Genomic DNA, 19667 nt, shown 5'->3' with positions numbered 1-19667 from the left:
TCATGCTACTGACATTGTCTCTGCTCCCCCATCATGCACAGATAGTTATTAAGCCCAATTTTAATGGAGTGGGGAGACAGCATAGTGGTGGCACTCAAGAGGCTATAGATGATGATAGAGGTGTGCGTGGGGTCTGGAAGGGGTCTTGTTGTCCATACAATGAAAGTGAATGGTGACTAAGGCTTGACATGTAGGTGAATGTTGTGTACTGACAGCTTCAATCACCATTAACTTTCATTGTATGAACAACAAGAGCAGAAAGAATTGGATCCATGAAAATAAGGAGTTATTGGTCTGTTGACCAAAGTTTGTGTCTGGTCTGCTGAATGATGATGTCAAATAAACCTGATATCTCTCTTAAAATAAAAGTAGTATCTTAACTATGTGGATTTCTTCAGAGAAGCAGCCATTTAAAAGTTAAGCACAGTGTGACTATGATATGCCCGAGGTGGTGGTGAAATTGACTTCAATATTGCTGTTAGTCAGTAAAAAGAGCATTGCAAATATTGGCTGCTGTTTTTACATTTCAGAGCTATAACCATCTAACTGACCTTGTTATATAAGACACTATTCTCGTGTATCTGGAAAAGAGGGCCTTTACAGCAAAGTTTCTGAAATAATACGTTTAATAAAACATCTAAAATAAGATGTAATATTCATTTTTTTTCCTTTCATCTGCACTTGACATCTCCCCGTTTGTATTGAAATATGTTCCTTTGTTTCTTTTGTTGCTCATATAGGGTGAATCTCAAAAAACCTGTCAAGACATGTATCATATTTCACTCCCCAAATAAAAAGAAAGAAATAATATTTAGCATAAATAAAGCCTTTAGATATCGTGTGTGTGTGTGTGTGTGTGTGTGTGTGTATCTATATATATATATATATATATACATACACACTACTGTTCAAAAGTTTGGGATCACTTGCTTGAAATGTTTCTCATGATCTTAAAAACCTTTTGATCTGAAGGCGTATGCTTAAATGTTTGAAATTAGTTTTGTAGACAAAAATATAATTGTGGCAACATATTTATTTAATTACAAAACTAAAATTTTATAAAAAATAAAAAAATAAAATAAACTTTTTTTTGTTTTGTTTTTTAAATGGATGACTTGGACCGAATAATTAAGAAAAGCAGCCACTAAGTGCCCAGCATATAGATGGGAACTCCTTCAATACTGTTTAAAAAGCATCCCAGGATGATACCTCAAGAAGTTGGTTGAGAAAATGTCAAGAGTACATTTCTGCAAAATCTAGGCAAAGTGTGGGCACAGATGCTAAAATATAACATAGTTTTGATTTATTTTGGATTTTTATTGTCACAACATAATTCCCATAGTTCCATTTCTATTATTCCATAGTTCTGATGACTTTACTATTATTCTAAAATGTGAAAATAAATAAAATAAAATAAAATTTAAGAATTTGTAAGTGACCCTAAACTTTTGAACGGTAGTGTACATATATATATATATATATATATATATATATATATATATATATATATATATATATATATACTGTACTGTGTTATTTTTAAACAATTTTTTTTTTTTTTTTTACATTTACGCACACCAGTTCTCATCACTGCAATGTGGAAGAAAAAAAAATTATTCAATTATTTATACTCATGGTATTTGTTGTAAGGTTTTTATTTATTTATTTTTATTCAAATATAATTGTATTACAGTAATATTCTACTGTAATTTAATATATTACAACAAAAATAAAACATCCAGACACATTATAGGATTGATACATTTAGAATTTAGGTAAAGATAATATAGGGAGGAGAATAAGGTTAATTTACATGAAAATAATGTTGCAATGAAAAACATCTTAATGGTCCTAAAATGTTTTCATTGTCTTTCTGCAAAATAAAATTTAATTTCTTTATTTTAAATATATGAGTTTTAGGAACAGTTTACAACAAGGTTGTAGTCATTAACATTAGTTAACCACATTCGTTAACATGAACTAATAATGAACAATACTTTTCAGCACTAATTATTCTTGGTTAATGTTAATACATTGTAAACATTAAAATGTTAACATTAGTTAATTAAATGATTATTTTTATATAAATTTACATTAACCAAGATTAATAAACACTGTAAAAATATATTGTTCATTGTTAGTTCATGCATTACTATTGTGAAGAGTTTTTTTTTTTTTATTTATTTTTTTTTTTAGGTGAAATGAGACCTGGACAGGTTTTCGTAAGACTCACCCTACAATTAGTGCAAAGAGAACCTTTATTAGAAGGACATAGTAACACACTTGTCTTAGTTTCGGCACATTGCAAAATCACAACTTATGATCTACACCTTGAGAATGGTCAGTCTCTATGTTATTTACCATGGGGAGCACGAGGCCTGTCTTACTAAACAACACAGGGGTACAATAGAGATTTAACCAGAGGCTGAATGTAACCTCACCAGTAAGAATATTTAATCTGATACAGAAACTCTGGGACTAGGACTTCTCATGGGACTTGGTTTTTATGTCTATGTATGTAACAGAAAAAAACTAAACTATGAAACTGAACAAATAATGCAGGGCAGCTGCTGGGATTTATTTGCTTTAGCTTTGTTTTCACAAGAATGCAGACAATGAAGGTGAAGACTCTATGCATTTTAAGTAAATTCACTCTTAACAATTTTACATTTTTCTTCAGATTAGATAAACAATTTGCCACAAACAGATTCAGTGTGCTTGACAGGTCTGTGAGTAAAGTCTCTCAGGAGCAGTGCACTGAAAAGGGAATAAATTCACTTCGTTTAAATATCTGTTTGGTGTCAATAAGCGTAGATTCACCAAGAGCTGAGCTGACAGCCCTGACAAGCAATTACTCTTCTTTGTGTAGTGTACAGGTGACGGACACAGCACAGAGAACCACAGACCAGAGACGGCACAAAAACAGACACGGACATTCTGCAAGAATCAATGTGCGCAACAGTTCAGTGCATACTGACAGGGAGATGAATTGTATTTGTCTGCATTTCAATACATGAAGAAAATGCAATCAAGGTAAACTGTCAATAAGGAAGATATCTGTTCCCTTTAACAGAATAGGTTACCCAAACATAAAAATTCTGTAAGTATTTAGTCATCCTCATGTTATTCCAACCCTGCATGACTTTCTAGACTGTCTTTCTTCCACAAATGGTGAAATGTTCAATAGTGTAACTGGCCACTTTTCTCATTTAATGAAACTGAATGGGGATCCCGATTGTAAATCTCCAAAATGAGAAGAAAAAATAAGTAGTCTATACGACTCATGCACTATGTTTCAAGTCTTCTGAAGGAAAGATTGTCACTTAAATTTTGGTCTGTTCATCACACAAAGCTAACATATGGCTTCAGAAGAATTTAAATATAGCAAATATTTCATATGGATTACTATATTAATCTTTTATGGTGTTTTTTTATTTATTTATTATTATTATTATTATTATATATATATATATATATATATATATATATATATATATATATATATATATATATATATATTTTTTTTTTTTTTTTTTTTAGTTTATTTATTTATTTATTTATTTTTTTTGGAGCTTGACTGCCCCATGAGAGTACGTAAATGATGATAGTATTTTCATATTAGGGTGAACTATTCCTTTAAATGGTTTTTGGCGCTATGTTTGGAGTGAGAGTGTTGCATTTGCTAGGCAGAATGCTAGTTTAACAACACACCTGTTAATGCTCAAATCATCTGCGAGGGTGGAATCCTCCAGACTGAAGATTCTGTTGGGTCCTTTCTTTCTGCATGACCATCCCTAGCATGCTAGTTATGGGAAATGAGGTGGAAAGAGAGTAGCGCACCCATTGATAAGTGCTGCCCATTTCCTCATTCTGCTGCTCATCTGATTTTCCCTCACGCACAAAAAGTGCCTGAGCAACATACCTTTTTGCATAACATGATGACAAGCCTCAGAGGCTGTACACATGTGATCTGTTCCAAAATCAAAAGAGCTGGCTTGCTGTCTACTGATGATATAAGCAGATGCTTTCAAAGGCAGTATCCTAACTGAAATGGAAATTTCATAAATATAAAAGCGCTATTCTACCACTAGGCCAAACGGTTCTGAGCACAGTGAGGATCAGTAGCATTTTCAATTGAGCACTGCACGCTAACCGTGCTCAACCATGCTAGTGAAATGATTTTAGTACGTGCTAACTTGGTTGTTTTTATGTAGGTGGCAAAGTTCGCTAATATTTGAGTGAAATTAATAAAAAATATTGTATATGTTTAGTATCTAGTTTTTATGATGATGGTTTAACTAGAAGCCCAATACATTATTTTTCTACACAACTTTTCATCAGGGAGGTAGATTACACTATTTAGATTCAGAGAGATTTGTCATGCTTGTGGGCAGGGCCCTGTCAAACTGAAGAGAGGCCTTGTGATGGATAGTGAACTTTTTATTTTCCCTATTTTATTTTATTTCCACAAAAGCAAAAAAAAATAAAAAATAAAAAAAAAATAAAATAAAAAAAAAAACTAAAGTGATTCTTAACAATGAAACAGTAATTTGACAATAAATTAGGATTAATTTGTGTTATTGTATAATTACTGTGTTTAATAATAAATATTGTAGTGTAATATTACAGTTTGTATGAATAAAAACAAATGAATCCTCAATCTTAAGTTTTTTGCTTCAGAAGAATATTGTGCTTTACTCATGTGTTAGCTCATCCTTTGAAATTATAGTCATTTACAAATTTACCGGCATGAGCCAGCAAAGACTCACACGTTACATTAATGCACATACACACGGAGATTACTGACACCTTGGATATTGAAAATCTCATTAAGACATTTATTAGCAACTCTCCTGAGTGCAAGGCCACATTTGGGGTCTTCAAGTAACAGGTAGGACATTTCTTAATAGCTTAATATTTTAGAATATGGGTTAATTTAACAGCTATTTTGTCCGAACAATTATATTGTTTTTTATGGTTATTTCTCATTCACTCTGACACAACAATAGTTTTGAACATGGTAGAATGTAAATGCACTGGCTGGCTAATTGAATGTCTTAATTGCTGGTTAAAATGTTCCATTGCATTTTATGTGTGTGTGTGTGTGTGTGTGTGTGTGTGTGCGGTAATAGACATGATCCCCAGGGAGACATGCCCTTGTTGCATGTACATGATGTGTATATCATCTGCCTAAACTGCAGCACCCCTTGCCAAAAATTCATTCCCGCGCCTTTGCACATGGGTTGACACTCAATTGATTTCAATAGAGTTTGCCATAGCATGTTGTTAAGCAATCGATTGAAACTCTAATACGCATAAAATAATATTGGGTGAAACCGTCCATTTTTAATTAGATGATAATGTTAAAAATAGCTATTTTTCAGTATTGAATGAAATATGTTTATTTGTAGTCACCATTGTTCTCAGTTTGTGATAGCAGCATCATGAATGATTTTTTCACGGAGCTAGTCGCAATTCTTCTGGTGTTGCCTTCTCCATGAAGGATTCTGGCAATGCTGCCCTCGGTATCTTAGAGTGCTGCATACTAAAGCTGCCTACTTTTTGAACTTTTAGCTTTGTGTGTTAAATTGATAGTTCAGTCATTTACTCATCTTCATATTATAAGTCATATGGTTTTGGAACAATATAAAGGTAAGTAAATGACAAAATTTTCATTTTGGGGTGAATTAACCTTTATAATCCTGTCTACATAGGCAGCTCACTGGGTTTTGGAACAGAGCCATCATGTGTTCAGGTGGTGCAAAGACATTTATGTGCTAGAGACTGAGTGTTTGGAAACAAATTTTGGTAGTTCTTGCTCAAATGATAGAGCCAAGAATCCAAAAGATACTAATAAAAATAGCAGTTTATAAAGAGAGAGAAGTTTATTTAACTAATTTACATCTAATTCTTGACAAGCAGTTTCCTGTTCAGTCTGTAAATTTCTCAGGCAGAAGAATGCTTATACATTTGTAATATGTTCTAACAAATCACTTTTGTTAATTTCAGCAATTTATTTTCAGTTCCTTGTTGCAGAGTGCTGTCTGATTTTTGTTTAATGAAATACTTTCAGAAAACTTGTCCTGTGGGAAATGTCCCTGGTGCAGTGCTGGTGGAACAAGAAGCCTCGATAAGGTAATTGATAGATTGAGTGTCCCACCTCCCCTCCACTGAGCTGTAGAATGCCACCCCCTTCTGTGCACAGAAGGGCATGAGTGAAGCTGGTAAAGGATACATTTATTTATTTATTTATTTGGGCCGTTCCATTAATGTGATTAATGAACTAATTACCGTTGTTAAATTCTGCCGAGAGATGGGAAACAAGAGGTGAGCCGTGCATACGCATGTGGATGTGAAAGCATGGTTGTAAAACTAAAATACGGGCACACATATAAACAGACATTTCAATGATGTTCAGACCCCTTTGCTGTGTTCTGCTTATCTCTCACTTTCACTGACGTAATGCAGGTTGTATCATTTAAGTCTTGCAGTGATAAATACAACACACCATAATGTTGTTACAGTATGTTGTCATATTGTCATACTTTTGCATCAAAATAACAATCTTGCAGGGTCCTCCGGAGCTTTCCACGAGCAGGTCATCTGGGAGATTTATGTATAGGCTGAAATTAACACTCCAGGGAAATGGCCATTAAATCCAATGAAACTTACATTTACAACAGTAATCACACAAGCCCGAAGCGCTTTTATGGATCCCTGTTGCTGCTGGTTTAACTTGTGCTGCTGGCAGTGGAAGGGTTTGTAGGTACATGAATTATGGCTCTCATAAAAATTTACTTGGGAACATATGAAGTTTATGAAGGAATAATTGAGCATCTAGTTAAGAGACAGACAAGAGCCCCGTTATTTGTTAACTAGGTCTTAAAGAAGGGATGGTGGGTCTCCAAAGTAGGCAGTTACAGCTCTGTCCTGGATTCCAGGGCCATTCAGAGTCAGACCGAAGACATTTTTGCTTTAAAAAAACTAGATGGAGCCCATCGCATGGAACAGAATGCAGGTGTTCGTTTAACTTGACACAGTTTTAAATGCTCATGCTCATGCACGAGATGTTGGAAAACAGGGAGATGCAATGCAACATTTAAAAATGTGCATCTAGCACATTTACCTAGAAAAAAGAAGAAATAAAACAGTGCAGATTTTATGTGAATGTCCCCTTTGGCAGGTGTGTGGGCCAGAATGGCTATTATACTGCTGAAAATGACAGTTTAGGACTTCTTGTGTTATCTGGTCTGTTTTTCTTGTTTTAAAAGGGTTTTAGGCTTTTGGTCAGCTTGGAGACCATCTAACTGAACAGCTAAAACAGCTGAACAACAGCTTGGCCTGGCTTGGAGACCAGCTGAAGACCAGCTAGACCAGCTTAAACTAGTTAAGATGTTTGTTTCAGCAGGGTTGTATTTCCACACTCCATAACAGTGCAAAAGGATTTTCAAAGGTTAGGTCATGTACGCACTCACACAGATCAATAAGTGTACTTTATAAATTGACCTCTACTGGAAACATGAAGTGTTCAAAGAGGACAGCCGAACCTCTACAGCAGACACAATTCAAAGTTAGAATTCCCTCCTTGAGCATCAGCCTACAAAGCTATTGTTTTCCCCCTCGCCAGAATCAAACAACCACACATCATGTTTTGTGTGGAAATAGCGGGTTGGCTTGAAGGCCTGTGATGGACATCAAACAGTCCTTAAGTTAAAAATCCCTCTAACCTGTTATAATTCGACTACATTTTTGTATTGAAAATTTATGGAAATTTTGTATCCATTGTTGCCATTTTGATATTGGTGGGTATTGCGTGCCAGCTGCCATGTTGAGGAGTGCCAAGGCAGATGGTGTAGCAGCAGGAGATATTTTGGGAGTGAGGAAAATACACTCAATGTGGTGAGGAATCTGTCCTTCCTCTCTCTCTCTTTCTCCTTCTCTCACAGTAAGGGCTGTTTAATCCACTGCTTCCCTACCTGGCCACTGTGAGGAGAACACTGCTGTATTCATTAGTAAAGCACCCATTTTTCTTTAATATGGAAAGTAAATCCTTTATCTTTAACTACAATGATTGGTCAGTCACAGCATTCTGTGGTCAGATATGTATGTGTAAGGACCATTAAACTGTTTAATTGACCATTATTCATTTAACTGACCTTATTCACCACATTAGCATAGTAGGGCTAACATTTTTTTTTTCTTGACGGGGATGAAAATTAGGCTGTGATGGATAGATGGGTTGTGCTTATATATATATATATATATATATATATATATATATATATATATATATATATATAGAGAGAGAGAGAGAGAGATATAGATATATATTATATAGATAGATATACTCAGTGACCACTTTATTAGGTACACCTTATTCATGTAATTACTTAATCATCCAATCGTATGGCAGCAGTGCTATGCATAAAATGTAACTTCAGTGATTTTGACCGTGGCATGATTTTTGGTGCCAGACAGGCTGGTTTGAGTATTTCTGTAACTGCTGATCTCCTGTGATTTTCATGCACAACAGTCTCTAGAGCAGTGTTTCCCAACCACTGTGCCGTGGCACACTAGTGTGCCGTGAAAGATTGTCAGGTGTGCCGTGGAAAATTATCAAATTCCACAAAATAAATAAATGCATAAAAAAAATGTTTTCTTCAGGGATCCAAACTCCTCACCTTTCAGAGAAATTCGCCGTTTTGAAACCATAATCAGTCACTTTTGTGATTGTGAAGAGCAATGATTAATGTGCAAAAGTGACTGATATTTATACGCGTTAAGGGTCTTTCACACGATTCGTGTCAGCGCTGCAGAATACTTTGAAGTCTATGAAGTGACGCCACTTTACACCAAAGTGTTTTTCACACACACGTTTTTGCTTCACCAATAAAGACTTTGAGAGTACTAAGCAACAAGAAATATTTAAAAACTGTCCAAATTTGTGAAGAGACATTGAATGTCTCATAATTTCTTTTAATTAAATATTACCTTATCGTTTACGAATATCAGAGACCCCAGTTATTGAACTAATTTAAATTCACTAAGAAAACGCTTAGACCTAAACATAAACAAGTCCTTTTATTACTTTCTGCAATCAAAGCAACTGCAAGCTTTTTTTCTCTCTTCCAAATACATTTCAGTGTTTATTGTGCACACCTCCTGCTTTTTTACGTGGCAAACTCGTAAAATCGGCCCTCTATGATGCTTTCTGCAATTCTTGTCATGTGGAGGGCAATGCGGCGTTTGACGCTGGCATTGAACGAAGCATTGACGCCTCGACTCAACTCATGTGAAATGCGCTTTACAATAACGAAAGAACGTTACTGAAACTCAAAATTATTATTATTTGACTATTATTGTGGTCTTTTCTGATAAAAGCCATGCTCAGCAGTTTAAATAGGCTACTGTAGGAAAATGGTACCATAGATCTGCTTTGTGTTTATAATTCTTATACTGAAGTCAGTAGATTTGTTGTCATGCAAGTTTTAATAAAGGAGAAGGTAAGGGCGTTACCGAAACTCACTATTATTAGACTATTATTGTTGTCTTTTGGATGAAAAATAATGCTCAGACTGAAGGAAGACTATAGATCTGCTTTCTTCTTTTAATGCTTAAACACTATAAAGTCTCTTGGTAGATTTCGGTCATGAATGACTCAAAATGATTCACTGACTCACTCATAGCACATAAGATGCTCATTTGTCACCACCTAGTGACATTCCCAGAAGAGGTCACTGAACCAATCATTAATAAAATTGAACAAATTTGTGAAACAGAAGAAAGCCTCACCAAAATACTCTTTATTTTGCAGCTAATTCTGCACAATTGTAAATTTGAATCACTAAAATAGCTGGAATTGGTGCTTTTAGCTTATTCTTTTTTTTTTTAAAATATCCCCAGAAAAAAATTTCGTGGACTAGTAATTGTCTTACCTTTTTCGCCCCTCATGAGTTTGCATCCCTGTAATTTGTTGTGGCATTGCAAGAACAAATCTACAAATTAGAAAAGAAGCAAATTTGTTGTTTTTTCATTACCCATTTAGCGCTCTTGCCACCTGTGACCTCACACAGCGTAGCCTACCTATGTGACTTGTTTTTTTTTTTTTTTTTTGCATTGCTGAATTTCAAACATTACAAGTAAACACACTACTAAGACGGACAGAAAACATGGACAAGTTCTTGAAAAGGAAAAATATTGACGATGGTTAGCCTATGTGGGATAGTGGTGTGCCGTAGAATTTTTTAGTTGTAAAAAGTGTGCCATGGCAGAAAAAAGGTTGGGAAACACTGCTCTAGAGTTTACTCAGAAGGGTGCCAAAACCAAAAAACATCCAGTGAGTGGCAGTTCTGCGGATGAAAACGCTTTGTTGATGATAGAGGTCAACAAAGAATGGCCAGACTGGTTCAAGCTGACAGAAAGTCTACGGTAACTCAGATAACCACTATGTACAATTGAAATGAGCAGAATAGCATCTCAGAATGCACAACATGTCAAACCTTGAGGTGGATGGGCTACAAAAGCAGAAGACTACGTCGGGTTCCACTTCTGTCAGCCAAGAACAGAAAGCTGAGGCTGCAGTGGGCCTACCATCTGTGTACCTCGGCAGAAATCGAGACTAATCAGACCAGGCTATGTTTTTCCAGTCTAGTTTTGGTGAGCCTGTGCCCACTGCAGCCTCAGCTTCAGCCTGTGCTTCACGTCGGCTGGTTCTTCGCCTTCACGTCATACATTAAATTAGTTTAACGCACACCTAGCTGTGGATCATCCCGCTTATACCGTGGTCACTTTTCAGCATTGATTACAATAAAGGTTAACTTTATCTACAGTTGTTAGATCTAGTTTTCTTCCTGTTCAAAATCAGGCACAGAGATAAAGTGCTATAACTTTACATTTTTTTTTATTTATTTTTTTTGGAGGCCAAACAATCTTTAAAAGCTGTGAATTTAAATACTCAATCCTGAAATAATAATAGGCACATACAGTAATGTAGAAGGGTTGGCAATCCTCAGAACTTGTAATATTTAATTCCTATTCTTTGTCATTTTCATATTGATGGGGGGGAAATTGGCATTGCTGTCTTTACAGTTGTAAAAGTAGCACTTACTGTTCATGATGAGGATAAAATCATCCAAAACACTCCAAACCTGTAGACCTCTGAGTCATCCATATGGTATTCATTAAGGCTGCACGATTGAATTAAGAATGAAATTGCAATGTGAACTTACATGATTACAAAACAGAAAAATGCTGCATGTTATGAAACAGTCTCCATTTAGAGCTTCAGTAAGCGATGTTTAATTGCAGGGTGCCCTCTAGCTTTTAGCTCTTCTGGCACATGTTGAGCAGTGCAGCAATTTTAGATGATGTTTTTCATAATACAATTTAAATCGAATTGTCTCATCTTGCCGGACAGAAAAAGATGCATTTGATGGGTCCCAGTTACCTTCTGTCCCCAGCAAAACAGCTGAATGTCAAACCATACATTCTTCATAAGCGCTTTAGGTGAGTAATACGGGGGCTGATCAACACTGTTGTCTTTTCTGTGATTCCTGCAGTACTTCACAGTTGATTTAAAGATGGCACTGCATGACTTGAATATGTTGTTTTGTGATGTGACGGTTGATCCCAGCTCTGAGACTGTATTCACGTCCGGAGGTCGTTTGAACAGAGGCAAAAAACTCTCGCAATGTCTCATTATGGAGGACAGCAGAGTATGAGCATTAATATACAACAGTGATTAAAACTGATTGGAACTACCTGTGCATTAAACGGTTTTAACGCATGTATTCCAACCAATCAGAATCGATATTCAAACAGACCATGGTATAAAACCATAATAATACAAGCTCTACAATGGACCAACACCCAATGAATGTTTCTGTTACGATCATGATTGTAGTTAGATACTTGCCCAGAGGGGATGGCTGTCACACTGCAACGCACACATCCAAGCACACAAAATCACGATCTCTCACTCATACACACGCAGACAACCATACTGCAGGTTAAAATATACTTCACACTTTCACAGGCTCTCTGTCAGTTGTCCCTTGTCTCAGATGAACAGAAAGAAAATGAGAGAAAAAAATCTCTCTGCTTGGCGCATTTCCATTTGGAAAAGAGATTCTGTGTTTGTGGAGGATTCTTTTTATTTTCCGTCTGGCCTGAAGTCAGGATCAGAGAAGATGAAAAGGCTTAGTAGCGTAAAGCTCTCCTCCTTGCCGCTACATTTGCAGTAGTTATTCATTCATGACAAAACCCATTCACGCCTTGACAGGTTATGCTCCTCTGATGTATGGTGCCTGCTCCCGGTGATGCACTGCTCAACCCTCGGCCTACTCGCCCCTTTAGCAGTTTGCGTCTGCCGGTGGGGAGAGTGAAAGCACTGGTGTTTAATAGCGCACTTTCTACACTTATGAGGGCAAAAGGGAGAAATGTGTTTGGATCACTTGTTCAGAGTAATACCTCATTGTAATCAACATTTTCCTCCTTTACTGGTGCCATTTATTCAGATTTCACTCACTGAATGCATATCCTCAACTGTTTATTTGTCAGACCTCATGAACGCTGAGTTCCATGAGTCAATGTGATTTACTTTAGTCTCTTGAAAAATGAGGAGCACGTAGTGCAGACCGTTTACCTCTCAGCGTGGAAAATATGTCATCGGTGAAAAAGAGAATGCTTTGCTCTACAATATTAATGTTAAATGTTGATAATACAATGATTATAAGTTTCTGAAGTAATTTTAAAGTTTATACCCTCTTGGGAATCAAATTTTAAGTTGGTTACCATGGCCCCAAATGTATTTGGATTGAATGTCAATAAATTACAGATAAAAATCAAACCAAGTGACATCTGGAAACAAATGACGCTAGACCTTTTTCAGAACTAAGTTCACTTTTCTTAGCCATTTTTACTTTTCAACCACAAGGTCTCAATTTAAGTGGATGTATTAAGTCAGTTTATTTCGAGTTAACACAGGTGCCCTAGCAGGTCACATTAACTATGTAAATTGACATTTTCCACTGCATTACATCCAGAGAGTGTACAAGTACTTTATCTTAATTTTGAACTGTAAAGTATATTGTTTCATGTTGTGTCATGTAAAACCTAATAACCTGTGTTTTGTGTGTGAAATGTTTTGTTAAAAAGTGTGCTTGTTATATTTCTTAAAAGAACTGCCACTTCATGTGATATTTACTTTTTATCTTATGACATTCATAAATGTTTAAGTGTGGATTAAATGTCCAAATAGCCTACGTTTGGGGCCACTGCGCAGTATGTGTTTAATGAATGTCATACATTCAGTGTTGATCTGTGTACTGCTTTTTATGACTTTTAGCTGATACTGTTATTTTGGTAGTTTCCTGTCTTATTCTCCTTTCTCTCCCTCAGCATCATGTTCACATTTCTGTAATTGTGTTGTACTCTGTTTGATATTTTCCACATATATAGTCTATTCATGTTTGCTCTAGCACTTTTATTTCACGCTTACATGATTTTTCCTAAACATGGCTGTGTGGACCAGAATTTTGACTTTGAACTCTGTTTACCATAAATTTAGTGGAGTCGTGGGCAGATGATCACTCGATCACCTTTTGTCATCACTAGTTCACTAGTGCATTTTAAATACTCCTGCCATGCAGCAGATTAATTTTTCAAAATACAAATATTCTGTGTAGTCTCTCAATTAGTATGAGGTCACAAAAACAAAACTGCAAGCATAATAATCATAAAAGAAATGCTGTTAAAAATGATTTTAGATGGAGTATAGCATATCACATTGCATACTGTCAACTACCCATAAAAAAATCTCTTTAAATGTTACTTTCCACATCTGCTCAACAGTAGTCTGCAGTTTAATCAGACTGCATTTAGAAGCAGCACCATTGCTCTGTCTGCAGAAAGAGAACATAGTATTACACTGCAAAGCTCTTTCAGCACATTCCTGTAGTCACCTCTTGTTACCTGTCTCTGCTTCTCAAGCCCAGACTAGCATTGTTCCTCATTTCTTATACATGGTTTTCTCTAGTGCTGCTGCTTCTGCCAGACAGCGAAAAAAACGAGCCTGGCCCATTAAATCTGTGTTTACTAGAGAACTCCTACAATGTGGCTGAATGCTACATGGATATGAATAAAACATTGTCCCTGGCTCTGCCCAGGAGAGGCTGACATCATAAGTTAGAGTGAGACTTACTGTCATAACCTTAAAGTAGGTAATGAATTCAAACTTGCTGCTGAGGTGCCATTCATGTAAGGAGAGAAGGAGGGCACAAAATGGCAGATGTGGCTCTCTTGGAGAGTACGTCACACAAGGTTTCCGACCAGAGAATGTGGCTGCGAATGTGGGCGGAGAGACTGATTAATGGCGTCTGCCGATTTAATGCGTCTCTGCTGGTACGATAACTTGGGGACAAAGCTGGACACTATCACCAAGTTATCTGCTCGCCAATTGTGTGAGTGGGTATGTTTGTGAGGGGTCGTGTGTGTGTGTGTGCGGTTAGTACCGAATGGATGTGCGGTTAGCACCGAAGCCAGTTTTAGTGATTGCGGGAGAGAAGGCAACTGTTAGTTTTATCATTCAGAGACACGGTGAACGGCTCGTAATCCGTCTGCCGCTGTCATTGGTTCTTTAATGGATAAACTCAGTGTGCCGGTCTCACCCCTGATGGCGGAAATGCACAAACAGTCCAAAGTGGTTGGACGACAACACAGCAAATCACATTTGTGGTAACAGTAAATTACATTAATACCTTAAGTATTATTAGCAGCAATGAGCAGACTCGGCGGTCCGTAAACTGTACAAGCAATAGCCTTGATACACAAGAATAACACACTATAATAATCTATCTCTGCCCAGATGTAAACCTCTTACTTGAGTGTGTTCATCCGTCGTTTGACTCCGACTCGGTTCCTCGATGCTCGGGTGATGATGGGAGGCCGTTTCCTCGCTCTGTCGGCAGGTGGTATGGCAGCTGATTCTTGGCAGATTGGCGGAGATATCAGCGAAATCGACTCGGTTGAGTAAGGAAGAGAAATCTTCTTTCTTCACTTCTGCAGGCAAATGGGTGAGACGCGGATTGCTCAGAGGTCTCCTTCGGATCCGTTAGTGTGCTTGGTGGAACACGGAGAAATCTCGGCTTGTCCAGCGAGATGGAGATTGTATGGCCAAAGTTCAGGAACGTATGTTACTTCCTTGGGTAACGAGGCTACACCTGGGAGCAGCAGGGCTGCAACTAGACAAGGCACATACTGTCATTGGAAGCAAAGCTTAGAAAGATCTGCAAGGTTTTTATACTCTCTATTACGTCATGGTTGAGGGACGCGTTCTGTCATGCGTTTCATCCAATAGGAGTTGAGAGTTCGATCCTTCAGAATTTTACACATAGGTGTAAAGTGAGCAAGGTTTGATGGGATCTGTAGTCTGTTTTGGACTCCCTTTGTTTGATTTTGGCGCCATTGTTGTGGCTATCAGTCTCAGTACAGTCAGTAGTTTATGACTGTATGTAGGCCTGACTTTGCCTCCTATCTGAGTACATGAGGCCCAACACTGGCTTTGATTTTGTATGGGACTCATTTTGTAAAATTCTGCTTCAAAAAACTTATATATATATATATATATATATATATATATATATATATATATATATATATATATATATATATATATATATTGGCTTTTTTTAAACATTATTTTCTCTCATTAACAAAAACAACTATGCAACTTCTGTAACAATAATCACATTAAAATAAAATTGTATTATTGAGTTTGTGTGCATTTTAGTGGCCTTTGTCCATGTCTTACCTTATTACCATGGTAACAACGAATTAAAATCTGATATTCAGACCTACAAAACTATTTGGAGGTGGAGAGAGTATTCCTCAGGCAAATTTCAGAGGCATTTGGAACTAATATCGACATCGGTGTTGCTGTGCTAAACCGCACACTGTATAATTACAAACCTCTCATCACTGCAAATCAACTGTAAACAGTGCCATGGCAACACATTACCTGTTAATTTTCAGGTTTGTGTATCCGTGGAGACTTAGTTTTAGCTTTTGGAGACTAATGGTCCATCTCTGTTTATATACTTTGCTTAGAGAGGGTTTTTTTGACTAATTGTCTCAATTGTTGGTGGCTGAACATCAATCCAGGACTCTGAAACAGTCTGAATGATTCAGCTAGTAGTACAAATGTACAAAAAAAAAAAAAAAAAAAAAAGAAAAGAAGAAAATAAGACTAAAACGATTAAAAAGATCAAAAGCACTTAATTTAGAGCCTCCATACATACATTGAAAAGACTGAAAAGTAGAAATTCTGCAGCAAAGTTTATAGAATGCTTAATTTCAATGGACTTCAATTGTGGACTTCAAAAACTAATTAGGAAGCTCTTTAGTTGGGTTTCTTCAGGGCACATTCCTTTCCTAAAAGCACACAGATACTGAGTAGCTTCCTATGGTTTTCAACTGAAATATTGGCTAAATTAATTGGAAGGCTATGAATGCAACCCTCTCTGTTCTTCCGCCAAGCACATGACCCTCCGTTCTCAAGGGAAAAAGCTTATTGGCCAGACTTACCACTGTAGAATCCATGTTTATCAATGACCTGTTCAAAGGTTGCATTATAAAATAAATATCTTATTATGCATAATTTGTGCATTACTATATACAGTTGAGGTCAGTTGGGCACAGTTAAATATAGGGTTTTACATGCTCTTAGAGTGTTTGCTCCAATTGTAGACTACAGGTACTATTGAATGATTTTGTAGGTTTGTACTCATTCATTACATATTAATGTATTCACACTAGCTTAATGCATATCCAATTTCATTCTGCTATTTTATTTCGCATGAAGTGGCCTTTTCCTCTTACATTCCATTCATTCCTCGGTTCTGAGTACGGTGAGGAATGGTTACAGTAGCATTTCCACATGAACATGATTCAGCACGGTACGATTATAAACCGTTCTCGGCCGGTAATTCTTGACACGGTTCGCTAACCTTGCTCAACCGGAATGGCTTTAGTATGTGGCAACTTACGATTGTCAATTTGCCAATGGCAGGGTAACTTGAGCACTTATAGTTTCTAGCTTGCCAAGTTTAATAACATTTGGGTGACGTTAATAAAAGATAGTATATGTTTAGTGCATCTTCATTCGTTTTATGATGATAATTTAACTAGTATAGTAGCCTACATTACCAGCTCATTAAAGCTCAAAATATATTTATATATTGTCATATACTTTTTTCATACAGTATAATACTTATATACTATTTTGTTAATAATCCAGGTCCTAAATACTGGAATATGTGGTGTTGTGAATTCTTCCCGTTATGGAGGTTGCCAAGCTACAATACGTAACGTAGCCGGGTATCTGAATCTGAGCCAGTTACGTAAAATGCGTATATTCTAGCGCAAGACGCGCGCGTTCACAATTAGTTCAGTCTGGGTTTAGTTATACCAAAGTCTTTCTAGCAAGTCAGTCCACTGTCGGTCATCTTTGGAACGCTCTCGGGATGCTATTTCCAGTCATGCCAGTGCAGCTCCTATCTACTTGAATGGAGAAAGACCAAAATCTCAAAAACAGTTGGTCAAGATTACGGTCAAAGAACATATTTCAAATCAGCAATAAAATCTGACAATACTGATTTCATTTATTGTGATTCTTTACCTCATATTAGGCTAAAAAAAAAAAAAAAAACGCAATTTTCCCAGCTTGTATAGCTATTGCGCATGCGCATTCTAGAGTTGATTGACAGGTGATGTCTTTATCTAAAAGGTGATTAGCTCTTTTAACTGTAAGGCGGGACTTACTTTCTACATCTGTTGACCGTTGGGCGCTCAGATCTTCTTGGTTGAGCGTTCCAATTTTTCCCATTCATTTTAATAGAAGTGGCCCATCTCTGATAAATGTTCTCTGGTTATCCACCTTTTTCCTGAACGCGGAAGTATTCCACGATTCGACTGTTTTCAATTTCCGGTCTCCAGTGTTATCACTGGCATCGCGTATATTCTTAGTGGTAATGTAATGTTTAAGGTATTATATTTGTAAAAAATTATCCAAAAAAAAAAAAAAAAACATGTGGCAGTATAGTGCCGATACTTTACAGAGTCGAGATAACCATTTTTTAATGACAGTGCCTCACCTGAGTGTGCAGATGTCATAAAGCGATGGTCCGAGGTTAGTTACGTTGATATCATTAACTACTTTGAGTTGTAATGACAACCAACTACAGCACAAATACATTTTTATAATAAAATAAAATAAAATTATAATAATAATAAAAAAAATAAAAAAATAAAAAAATCTATTCTATGTCTGGATCGCTCGTTTTGATAGTTTTTAAAGTGCGTCTCGAAACCAGAAACAGAAAACAGGCAACTAGAATCATCATGACGCCGCCCAGTGGCTGCTTAGGAAAACTGTTGATACGCATTCATTCCATTTCACAAGTATACAGTTTTTCTACAGTATACTTTAACTTTATCATTTGAGTTAATGTTAGTAGTACATGCCTTGAAACTTATACATGCTTAGATCGGTATTATTTAAGACTCCATATCCTTTCAGGTGGCTAACTAATCAGCTACATCTGCTCAGGCACGTTAATATGAGCACTGTGATCGCTAGTTGTTTTTTGTTTTTTTTACGTTAATAGCATATTAAGATTATTTCATAATCATTTAAATGCAGTCCTCAAGAAACATACTTGTTTATTATTGTATATATGTTGATTATTTAAGTGTTTAGTGTAAGAATACAAATACTTATGATCATGTATTCCTTTATTTGTTACAGAAACTGTTGTTGTTATTGATGGTGTATGACATCTGTGTGGGAATAAAAACACACGAGTGCCTGTGAAAAGCAGTGGTAGATTCATCCTCTCTCTAACCGGAGTCCTGAAGCGGCTAAAACAATTAATATTCAGCTTCAGTGGGTTGATTCCCCAACATGTGGTCATTCCCCATAGCGCACTCACTCTAATATTTGCCTCTTACACCGTCGCCAATAGAAGGGTCTGTTACATACAGTACATTCTCTTATTTTCACAAAATCACAGTGGAAAAATGAACCATAACCATGCTAACTGGCACGGATCGGCATGCCTCCTCCTCCATGTGACGCGTGACCTTACCAACGAGCTTACATCATCCCTTTCATGAGTGCGCATCACAGAGATGTACGGAAGCGAACATTTGTAGTTAAAAAGTATATAAGTATTGTTTTGTTTCTAAAAATAATCAATCGTTTGGGTCCAGAAGAACTTTATTTGTCGATTGGAGTCGTGTGGATTATTTTGATGCACCCTAAATATGCATTTTGGACCGTCAAAACAAATGGAGTGCATTCACTTGCATTGTTTAAAGGAGGTTTAAATGAAATCCTAAAAATCTTAAATTCTGTTTTGATGAAGAAAGAAACTCAGATACATCTTGGATGGCCTGAGTTTGAGTAAATTATCAGCAAATTTTCCTTTTTGGGTGAACTCTTCCTTTAAGGGCACGTGTGAGCTCCGTGTGTAAGCGCCAAAAGAGAGTTGCGATGTGAGTTGTTTTCAGCTGTATAGGCTGTAATACAGTAAAGAGGAATGGATATTTTATAAACTGTATTTTAAGATCAAAACATATAAGCACCATAAAAAATTATTTTGATCAAGCTC

Source organism: Myxocyprinus asiaticus, chromosome 11 (assembly GCF_019703515.2).
Source record: "Myxocyprinus asiaticus isolate MX2 ecotype Aquarium Trade chromosome 11, UBuf_Myxa_2, whole genome shotgun sequence".
Classification (NCBI taxonomy): Eukaryota; Metazoa; Chordata; class Actinopteri; order Cypriniformes; family Catostomidae; genus Myxocyprinus; species Myxocyprinus asiaticus.
Note: the sequence above shows the minus strand (reverse complement) of the source record.